Source organism: Pleurodeles waltl, chromosome 3_1 (assembly GCF_031143425.1).
Source record: "Pleurodeles waltl isolate 20211129_DDA chromosome 3_1, aPleWal1.hap1.20221129, whole genome shotgun sequence".
Classification (NCBI taxonomy): Eukaryota; Metazoa; Chordata; class Amphibia; order Caudata; family Salamandridae; genus Pleurodeles; species Pleurodeles waltl.
Window position 1 is genome coordinate 1,800,576,016 of NC_090440.1, and position 12,518 is coordinate 1,800,588,533.

The following is a 12,518-nucleotide window of genomic DNA, read 5'->3' on the forward strand; positions in this document are numbered from 1 at the left end:
GTATGGGTATGGTGTGGGCCATATGGGATAGTGTGCGGCTAAATGTTGTCCATCGATATTTGCAGGTGACTCTGGTTACCCCAACCTATCATGGCTACTGACCCCTGTGAGGAATCCCAGGACAAGGGCTGAAGAACGTTACAATGAGGCACATGGGCAAACAAGAAGGATTATCCAATGTACCTTTGGCCTCCTGAAGACCAGGTTTCGGTGCCTCCATCTAACAGGTGGATCCCTGTGCTACTCACCCAAGAAGGTCTGCCAGATAATCGTGTCATGCTCCATGTTGCACAACCTTGCCTTAAGATGCCATGGGGCATATTTATACTCTGTTTGCACTGAATGTGTGTCAAAAAGTTTTGACGCACATTCGGCGCAAACCATGCACCATATTTATACAGTGACGCCCGCGAACACCAAAAGTCCGCTGTGTGAGTCATTTTCTGGATGCGGGAAACCGCCTTGCATTATTGACATGCAAGTTAGGCGTTCCCATCCAAAAAACACCTGTGCGCCATATTTGTTCTACCCTGCAAAAATTACGCACGGCCCGGAGTCGGAAAATGACGCACAGCCCGATTTGCGTAAAAAAATAACACCTGGGTCAGGGCAGGCATTAAAATGGGGCAAACACACCAGTACTTAAGGAAAACACACAGACGCAACAGCAGAGCTCCAAAAGGAAGACATGGCGGTGCTTTTCATTCAGCATGCACGCCGACGCAGAGCACAGGACCAACAACAGCAGCTTCTACAACACCAGCAGGTACCCCAAAGGCAACACAGAAGGCAGGAGAGAATTTTCCGCACCAGGACAACCCTTCTGGGACTCCAGCAACAAGTCATCATCCAGAGGTACAGACTCAAATGGCAAGCCATTCAGCAGCTGCTGCGCAACACTGAGCCACAGTTGGCACCCAGCTTGCAGACACCCCACACCATTCCACCAGAAATCAAGCTGCTAGCTGTACTCCACATGTTGGCAAGAGGCTTGTTTGAAACCCTTGTTGCCTGGTTTCCTCATTCTCTGCCTTCCTACCCAAGGTATTGGATGCCATCATCTCCCTCACACCCTGCCACATCAGCTTCCCCAACACAAAGCAGAAGCAGCAGGAGACCAAACAGGGCTTCTACCAAATCAATGGCTTCCCACACGTGCTTGGTGCCATTGACTGCACACATGTACGCATTGTGCCACCTGCTGCAACCGAACATCTATACTGTAACAGGAAGCACACACACTCCCTCAATGTGCAGGCCATTGTCGATCACCGGGGATTGATCACCAACCATCGTGGCAAAGTATCCTGGGAGTGTACATGATTCATTCATCTTCCATCACTGCACCATCAATCAACACTTCCAGGATGGACGATATGGAAATGGCCTACTTGTTGGTAAGTACAGAAACCTACTTACATACACACTGCACAGCAACCATCTAGGACAAACAACACATACACCTCTACATTGACACATGGCTAGGAAGACACTGAGGTTGTGATACTGCTAGGCATGTGTGATATCCTGACCTATTTGGATACACACCTATGGAGAAATGACAGATCCAAATAACAACAAATGCCACTCCGCAGACACAAGGGAACAATTTAAAACAACACAATGACAATGACGGCCTCAAATGGCAGTACAACTTGGAAGATTATTCTTTCAATATCACATCAATACCACTCAATCAAACACCCTTCCAAGCAATAAGTACTGTGTAAGAGGTGTGTAATGTGTTTTGCTGCAGGTCAAACACCACAACACACAGCATGATGATGATGACTACAATGAAGGTGACATGGAATCATTGAGGCAGTACCAATATCTCACATTACTACTGCTCTGACATTGCCCACTACCAATAAGCAAGTGGACTGTACTAAGAACACATATTGATGTGACAATATTGAAAGTGCACATTCCTACACATACGGTTTGAGACAATTACACATATACACAGCAGATGTACAAGCTTACGGACCTTCTGACACTGTAAATGACAACCTCACAACCAAGTTAGCCAGCTGGAAATAGAACATGTTCAGTAGTATAAGTGCATGATTGAACCTGAGTTGACTTGGAAAGGGCAGAGAAATAGGTCTGCAGCGAACTTGTCACACGTGGGATATTTGTGCATAGACAATTGTCAACACGTCAGTGCTGACAATTTATGGAGATGTGTTGTACATTGTAACCTTGCCAAACCTAAGGGTCACACTGATGTTCAACTAATTCTATTGCATTTGTTAAATTGGATGGGATTTCCAGGCCATATAGATGCAACCGTGTTACCACAACTGTGGAATTAATTCTGTGTATGGTAGTATCATGTCACCCCCAGTTAAGACACATGGACACCTCTTTCACATGACATAATGCAAGGGAGTACACTATGTACTGCAACTCTACAAAAATAACGCTGACATCCGGTCAATCAGCCAAACACCAGTTCAAATTATGAAACAACCCAATGCTGATGGTACATCCTAGAAGCCTAGGATTCCACACAATAACACAAACACCTATAAGTCACAGACAACACAAGAGAACAACTGCTGTGCAAAGTGATAATCATGGTGCAAGCAACATCAACATTTTCTTACTCATTTTCTCTTTCAGCTGATCAGGGGTATGGGATCCAGCCGTGGATCATGACCCCATTTGCAAACCCAAGCACAGCAGCAGAGTGTTGTAGGAAAGTACCATCTTGCCTGGCATGTTACCCCCATTTTCACTGTATGTATGTTTGTTTTACCCAGGTGTCACTGGGGTCCTGCTAGGCAGGACCCCAGTGCTCATAATGTATGCTCTGTATGTGTTCCTTGTGTGGTGCCTAACTGTATCACTGAGGCTCTGCTAACCAGAACCTCAGTGTTTATGCTCTCTCTGCTTTCTAAAATTGTCACTGCAGGTTAGTGACTAATTTTACCAATTCTCATTGGCACACTGGAACACCCTTATAATTCCCTTGTATATGGTACCTAGGTACCCAGGGTATTGGGGTTCCAGGAGATCCCTATGGGCTGCAGCATTTCTTTTGCCAACCATAGGGAGCTCAGACAATTCTTACACAGGACTGCCACTGCAGCCTGAGTGAAATAACGTCCATGTTATTTCACAGCCATTTTGACTGCACATAAGTAACTTATAAGTCACCTATATGTCTAACCCTCACTTGGTGAAGGTTAGGTGCCAAGTTACTTAGTGTGTGGGCACCCTGGCACTAGCCAAGGTGCCCCCACATTGTTCAGCACAAATTCCCCTGACTTTGTGAGTGCGGGGACACCATTACACGTGTGCACTACATATAGGTCACTACCTATATGTAGCGTCACAATGATAACTCTGAACATGGCCATGTAACATGTCTAGGATCATGGAATTGTCACCCCAATACCATTCTGGTATTGGGGGGGACAATTCCATGCATCCCCTGGTCTCTAGCACAGACCCCGGGCACTGCCAAACTGCCTTTCAGCAACATCAACAGCTCCTTCGAGTCAACCACCTTCCCAGAAAGATGGAAGCTCCTTCGAGTCAACCAACTCCCACGACACCATCAACTCCGCCGAGCACCTTCACTTAAAAATCCACATCAATGCCAACAACACACTCAGAGGAACACTGGTCTACAGACCCCCTGGACCCAAACCACAGTTCTGCGACGACATCTCCGACGCCATTAGCTCCCAAGCCCTCGCCTCAACAGACTACATCCTCCTCGTGACCTGAACTTCCACCTAGAAAATAACAACAATATCAACACCACCAACCTAATCGACAACCTCGCCAACTTAGGCCTCAAGCAACTCGTTACTTCACCCACCCACTCCGCAGGCCACACACTCAACCCCATCTTCTCAGCCAGCAACCACGTCTCTTTCAGCCACACCACTGAACTCAGCTGGACAGACCACTGCTGCATCCACTTCTCCTACCAGAAACCAGTCACTCACCACCACCACATATAACCCCCCTGACGCAACAGGAGCAAAACATCAACGGATCAACTGATCTCCACTCTCGCCCGGGCCCCACCCCCTGGGACCCTGGACCCCAACATAGCCACCACCAACCTGCATCACTGGATAGAAGATTGCGCCAACACCCTCGCACCGCTTAAAAACACCCTAAACACCTCCCACAGAATCAAGGCCAGCTGGTTCATCCCAGAACTACAGGAATCCAAACGGCTAAGTCGCAGAATGGGAAAAAACTGCTCACACCATATCTTCAATAAGGCAAACATCATCCTCACCCCCCCACCTTTGCAAAACCATCAACAGCTCCTTCGAGTCAACCACCTTCCCAGAAAGATGGAAGCTCCTTCGAGTCAACCAACTCCCACGACACCATCAACTCCGCCGAGCACCTTCACTTAAAAATCCACATCAATGCCAACAACACACTCAGAGGAACACTGGTCTACAGACCCCCTGGACCCAGACCACAGTTCTGCGACAACATCGCCGACGCCATTAGCTCCCAAGCCCTCGCCTCAACAGACTACATCCTCCTCGTGACCTGAACTTCCACCTAGAAAATAACAACGATATCAACACCACCAACCTAATCGACAACCTCGCCAACTTAGGCCTCAAGCAACTCGTTACTTCACCCACCCACTCCGCAGGCCACACACTCAACCCCATCTTCTCAGCCAGCAACCACGTCTCTTTCAGCCACACCACTGAACTCAGCTGGACAGACCACTGCTGCATCCACTTCTCCTACCAGAAACCAGTCACTCACCACCACCACATACAACCCCCCTGACGCAACAGGAGCAAAACATCAACGGATCAACTGATCTCCACTCTCGCCCGGGCCCCACCCCCTGGGACCCTGGACCCCAACATAGCCACCACCAACCTGCATCACTGGATAGAAGATTGCGCCAACACCCTCGCACCGCTCAAAAACACCCTAAACACCTCCCACAGAATCAAGGCCAGCTGGTTCACCCCAGAACTACAGGAATCCAAACGGCTAAGTCGCAGAATGGAAAAAACTGCCACCATGACCCTACCAACTCCAATAGGTGGTAGGGTAATTGGAAATAGGTGTGAAGGGCTGGAGAGGAGTAGCCTCCCCCAGCCTCTGGAAATGTTTTGATGGGCACAGATGGTGCCCATCTCTGCATAAACCAGTCTACACCAGTTCAGGGATCCCCCATCCCTGCTCTGGCATGAAACTGGACAAAGGAAAGGGGAGTGATCACTCCCATGACCAGTACCTCCCAGGGGAGGTGCCCAGAGCTCCTCCAGTGTGTCCCAGACCTCTGCCATCTTGGATTCAGAGGTGTTGGGGCACAATGGACAGATCTGAGTGGCCAGTGCCAGCAGGTCCTGATAGGTGCTTACCTCTTTCAGTAGCCAAGCCTCCTTTCTCAGTAGCCAAACCTCCTTTTCTGGTTATTTAGGGTCTCTCCTCTGGGCTATTCCTTGGATAACGAATGCAAGAGCTCACCAGAGTTCCTCTGCACTTCCCTCTTCAACTTCTGCCAAGGATCGACCGCTGACTGCTTCAGGATGCCTGCAAAACTGCAACAAAGTAGCAAGACGACTACCAGCAATATTGTAGCGCCTCATCCTGCCGGCTTTCTCAACTGTTTCCTGGTGGTGCATGCTCTGAGGGCTGTCTGCCTTCACCCTGCAGTGGAAGCCAAGAAGAAATCTTCTGTGGGTCGACTGAATATTCCCCCTGCCCGTCTGCACCCACCTGCACCAAGACCGCGCCCAGCACCAGACCCTCTGGCCAACACGCCTCCCGCGCCACTGAACACCTTTACACTGCCAAAGAACTCCACGGCCTTAATCCAAGACGCTCCTCCATCTGCTTCCAGTCCACACCGATGCGCGCCAAAGGACCCTTCTCCTGCACAGCCTGCAATCTCACCTGCAACCTAACCTCCAAACTCCAAATCAAAACAGACAACTGCCTAAGATGCATCCTACTTAACACCCGCTCCGTCCACAAACATGCAGTTGAACTCTGGGACCTCCTGACCACATACTCACCCGACATCCCATTCCTCACCGAAACCTGGATGAATTTGGCTTCAGAAACAGACGTAGCCATAGCCATACCCATACCAGAAAACTACAAGATCACCAGAAGAGACCGAGTCAACAGACCAGGAGGAGGAATCGCCCTAGTCCACAAAACACCATAACAGTCTCCACCAACTCCCACGACACCATCAACTCCGCCGAGCACCTTCACTTAAAAATCCACATCAATGCCAACAACACACTCAGAGGAACACTGGTCTACAGACCCCCTGGACCCAGACCACAGTTCTGCGACGACATCGCCGACGCCATTAGCTCCCAAGCCCTCGCCTCAACAGACTACATCCTCCTCGTGACCTGAACTTCCACCTAGAAAATAACAACGATATCAACACCACCAACCTAATCGACAACCTCGCCAACTTAGGCCTCAAGCAACTCGTTACTTCACCCACCCACTCCGCAGGCCACACACTCAACCCCATCTTCTCAGCCAGCAACCACGTCTCTTTCAGCCACACCACTGAACTCAGCTGGACAGACCACTGCTGCATCCACTTCTCCTACCAGAAACCAGTCACTCACCACCACCACATATAACCCCCCTGACGCAACAGGAGCAAAACATCAACGGATCAACTGATCTCCACTCTCGCCCGGGCCCCACCCCCTGGGACCCTGGACCCCAACATAGCCACCACCAACCTGCATCACTGGATAGAAGATTGCGCCAACACCCTCGCACCACTCAAAAACACCCTAAACACCTCCCACAGAATCAAGGCCAGCTGGTTCACCCCAGAACTACAGGAATCCAAACGGCTAAGTCGCAGAATGGGAAAAAACTGCCACCATGACCCTACCAACTCCAATCACATCGCTTTTAAGGATGCCCTATGCAAACATTACCAACTGATCCGCACCACCTAAAAGACCCACTTCAAAAACTGCATTGACGCCAACGCTCACAACATTAAAGAGCTCTTTGGCATCATCCATGAGCTCTCCACCCCCAGGACCTGCTCCAACGAACCCCCGCTATCACAGGATTTCTGCAACTCACTGGCAACCCACTTCCATCAAAAGACAGAAGAAATCCACAATAGCTTCAAACCCTAGACCCACCAGCTGACTACAAACACCCAAGAACCCAACGCTCCAAGCAACACCCACCTCCTCCAAACCTGGACCCCCGTCAACTTAGAGGACACCGCCACCACCATGGCCTCCATCCACTCCAGATCACCATCGGACCCCTGCTCACACCATATCTTCAATAAGGCAAACATCATCCTCACCCCCCCACCTTTGCAAAACCATCAACAGCTCCTTCGAGTCAACCACCTTCCCAGAAAGATGGAAGCACGCAGAAATCAACGCCCTGCTGAAGAAACCAAAGGCAGACCCAGACGACCCCAAGAACTACTGTAAAATCGTAAACAGCCAACTATCCCGGTTCCTGGAGGACAGCAAGGTACTCGACACCTCCCAGTCGGGATCCCACAGAAACCACAGCACTGAGACTGCACTCATTGCTGCCACAGACGACATTAGGACCATGCTCGACGAAGGAGAAACAGCAGCATTCATCCTCCTGGCTCTCTTCGCAGCTTTCGACACAGTATGTCATCACACTCTCCGCACACGCCTCCACAACGCTGGAATCCGCGACAAGGCACTCAACTGGATCTCGTCATTTCTCTCAGGCAGAACCCAGAGAGTCCGCCTCCCACCGTGCCTGTCAGAATCCTCCGGAATCATCTGTGGCGTTCCCCAAGGATCTTCGCTCAGCCCCACGCTCTTCAACGTTTACATGGCCCCTTCGCCAACATTGCACAAACCCACCACATCAACATAGTTTCATACGCAGACGACACTCAGCTCATCCTCTCTCTCACAAAAGACCCTACAACTGCAAAGAACAACCTCCACAACAGACTTCACTCCATTGCAAGCTGGATGGGATCAAGCCACCTCAAGTTAAACACAGACAAGACAGAAATACTAATCTTTGGCATCAACCCCTCAATTTGGAATGACTCCTGGTGGTCCACCTCCCTAGGAACCGCGCCTTCACCCACCACCCACGCACGAAACACAGACTTCATCTTGGACTCAACACTCAGCATGACTCAGCAGGTCAATACCATCTCCTCTTCCTGCTACAAGACTCTCCACATGCTCTGCAAAATCTTCAAGTGGATTCCCGTCGAAACCAGGAAAACTATCACCCACGCCCTGGTCAACAGCCGAATGGACTACGAAACGCCCTATATGCAGGAATAACAACCAAACTCCTAACAAAGCTGCAAAGAATCCAGAACGCATCCGCTCGCCTCTTTCTGGACATCCCACGCCGTGACCACATTTCCCCCCACCTCAGAGAGAGACGTTCACTGGCTACCAGTATCAAAGAGGATCACCTTCAAACTCCTCATCCACGCCCACAAGGCCCTCCATGACACAGGCCCAGCCTACCTCAACGACAGACTCACCTTCCACACCCCCACCCGCAATCTTTACTCCGCCAGCCTCACCTTACCTCCATCCCCCGTATCTGCCCCACCACCGCCAGAGGAAGATCCTTCTCTCACCTAGCCGCCAAGACCTAGAACTCCCTACCGATCCACCTTTGCCAGACTCTAGACCTCCTGACATTCAGGAAACGCCTCAAGACATGGCTCTCCGACTAGTAGCTCCCCCCAGCACCTTGAGACCCTACTGGGTGATTAGTGCGCTCTATAAATCCTTGATTGATTGATTGATTGATTGATTGCCAATGCAGGCACCAACCTTCTGCATCACCGGTCCTCTGGGTCCACTCTCTTCCCAACGAGCGTGGTACCTGGAACACAGGAGCTGAGTCCAAGTGTCTCCCACAGTCCAGTGGCCCTTCTGTCCAAATTTGGTGGAGGTAAGTCCTTTCCTCCCCATGCCAGACAGTAATCCTGTGTACTGTGTGATCTGCAGCTGCTCCGGTTTCTGTGCACTTTTCCAAGGATTCCTTTGTGCACAGCCTAGCCTGAGTCCTCAGCACTCCGTCCTGCATTGCCCAACTCGCTGAGTTGGACTCCGACACCATGGGACCCTCCTTTGTGACTCTGAGTCGACCGCTGTCCTCAGATCTTCTAAGTGCCTGTTCTAGTACTTCTGTTGGTGCTGCCTGCTTCTGCGGGGGCTCACTAAGTTGCTCAGTGCCCCCTCTGTCTCCTCCTCCAAGGGGCGACATCCTGGACCTTCCTGGTCCCCAGCAGGATCCAAAATCCTCAACCATGACTCTTGCAGCTAGCAAGGCTTGTTTGCTGTATTTTTGCGTGGAAACACTTTTGCAACCTCCACCACGCAGTTTGACATCCTCTGACCTAAGGAGAAGTTCCTGGCACCTTCCGTTTTTCAGAATCTTCAGGTTCTTCCACCCAGAGGCAGCCCTTTTGCAACTTCATCCGGGGTTTAGTGGGCTCCTGCCCCCCTCGACACTTCTGTGACTCTTGGACTTCGACCCATTCCTTTACAGGTCCTCAGGCCCGGGAATCCGTCTTCAGTGTTTTGCTGGTGGTTGTGGTTCTTGCAGAATCCCATATCTCGACTATACTGTCTTTCTTGGGTAGTAGGGTAACTTTACTCCTACTTTTCAGGGTCTTGGAGTGGGGTATCTTGGACACCCTAGGGGCCATATTTATACTTTTTGACGCAAAACTGCGCTAACGCAGTTTTGCGTCAAAAAAATTACCGCCGGCTAACGCCATTCTGAAGCGCCATGCGGACGCCGTATTTATTCAATGACGTTAGCCGGCATTAGCCGCCGGCGCTGCCTGGTGTGCGTGAAAAAAAATGACGTACACCAGGCAGAGCCGGCGTAGGGGAATATGGAACTTGGGCGCCAAAAAATGGGGCAAGTCAGGCTGAGGCAAATTTTTCGCCTCAACCCGATTTGCGCCATTTTTTTCGACTCCCAACCCCCATTGAAATGACTCCTGTCTTAGCAAAGACAGGAGTGATGCCCCCTTGCCCAATGGCCATGCCCAGGGGACTTCTGTCCCCTGGGCACGGTCATTGGGCATAGTGGCATGTAGGGGGGCACAAATCAGGCCCCCCTATGCCACAAAAAAAAAAAAAAAAATACTTACCTGAACTTCATGTCCCTGGGATGGGTCCCTCCATCCTTGGGTGTCCTCCTGGGGTGGGCAAGGGTAACAGGGGGTGTCCCTGGGGGCATGGGAGGGCACCTCTGGGCTCCTTCCGAGCCCACAGGTCCCTTAACGCCTGCCTTGTCCAGGCACTAAAAAACGGCGCGAAAGCGGCTGGACGTCATTTTTTTTGACCCGCCCATTCCCGGGCCTGAATTTTGCCCGGTTATGTAAATACGGCGCACGTTCCTCGGAGTCAATTTTTTAGACGGGAACGCCTACCTTGCATACCATTAACGCAAAGTAGGTGTCCACGCAAAAAAATTACGCAAACTCCATGGACTTTGGCGCTAGACGCGTCTAACGCCAAAGTATAAATATGGAGTTAGTTTTGCGTCGGAATTGCGTCAAAAAAAACGACGCAATTCCGGCGCAAACAGAGTATAAATATGCCCCTTACTGTTTTCTTACAGTGCCAGTGACCCTCTACAACCTCCCATAGGTCTGGGGTCCATTCGTGTTTGGCATTCCACTTTTGGAGTATTGTGTTGCCCCTAGACCAATGTCTATCTATTGAATCCTATTGTGATTCTACATTGTTTGCACCACTTTTCTTACTGTTACTTACCTGTTTTGGGTCTGTGTACATATAATTTGTGTATATTACTTACCTCCTAAGTGAGGGTATCCTCTGAGATACTTTTGACATATTGGTGGCCATTACAGCCCTGGCAGACGGTGTTAAAGCGGCGGTAAGACCGCCAACAGGCCGGTGGAAAAAAATTAGCAATACCGACGGCAGTACAAACAAACAGCGTGGCGGTCACTGCCAACAGACAGGCAGAAGACAATGTACCACCCACACTATTATGACCGGAAAATCCGCCACCTTTTCCGGGGCGGATTCACCGCGGATAAAACCACAGCGGAAACAGGAATTTCGAAGGGAAAACGCTCACCTCTACACACTCCACGAGGAACGAGGACACCATGGACCCGGAACTCCAAATCCTACCTGCGATAGTCTTCCTGCTCCTGTACCAGGAGCACGAATGCCGGTGGCGAAGACCACAGTGACTACTGCACCTACGACACAGGGGATGGGGGAGGCAAAAAACAGGGACACACACACGCAACACCCCCACCCCCACCCTCACTCACTACAACACATACACTAATACATATCTATACATTATAGTTACACCCCCAACCCCTCTGGAAGAATGCAAAGACAAGAGGAAATAAGTGTAACCATTGTAATCTATTAAAATTCAGTACGCAAAAATATACATATAGATACTATTAACAAAATATACACCAAGAATAGTAGTCCAGGTATTGCAGCATTCATAGTCCGTGGACCACTGGGCCCAAAATGCATGGGCGAGGCCCACACTCGATACCAGATCAAAACAGAGAGAACACTGCAGGGGCATCAGATAGAAATACAACAGGCACCTCAGGAGGAAGGGAAGGGGGGTCACCTCAGCCGGATGAGTGCACACCAGATCCACAAGGGGGCTCAATGGCCACTGCATTATCCTGGGGAGTGTAAAGCCACAGTCTCTCAAGTCTCTCAAGTGGGTGGTTTGCCCACTGCATTATCCTGGGGAGTGCAAAGCCACAGTCTCTCAAGTCTCTACAGTGGGTGGTTTGCCCACTGTATTATCCTGGGGAGTGCAAAGCCACAGTCTCTCAAGTCTCTCCAGTGGGTGGCTTGCCCACTGCATCATCCTGGGGAGTGCAAATCCACAGTCTCTCAAGTCTCTACAGTGGGTGGTTTGCCCACTGCATTATCCTGGGGAGTGCAAAGCCACAGTCTCTCAAGTGGATAACAGTCTCCACTGGTTCTGGAGGGGGACTGGTGCCCAGAGTGCTTCATCCTGTGAAGGACAGAGGTAGTGGATGGATCTTTCCACTGGTTCTGGAGGGGGACTGGTGCCCAGAGTGCTTCATCCTGTGAAGGACAGAGGTAGTGGATGCATGTCTCCACTGGTTCTGGAGGGGGACTGGTGCCCAGAGTGCTTCATCCTGTGAAGGACAGAGGTAGTGGATGGATCTCTCCACTGGTTCTGGAGGGGGACTGATGGCCAGAGTGCTTCATCCTGTGAAGGACAGAGGTAATGGATGCATGTCTCCACTGGTTCTGGAGGGGGACTGGTGCCCAGAGTGCTTCATTCTGTGAAGGACATAGGTAGTGAATGGATCTCTCCACTGGTTCTGGAGGGGGACTGGTGCCCAGAGTGCTTCATCCTGTGAAGGACAGAGGTAGTGGATGCATGTCTCCACTGGTTCTGGAGGGGGACTTGTGCCCAGAGTGCATCACTCACCCCGTGACGGTCCCAGTTGCGTCAGTGCCCCTGCTGCT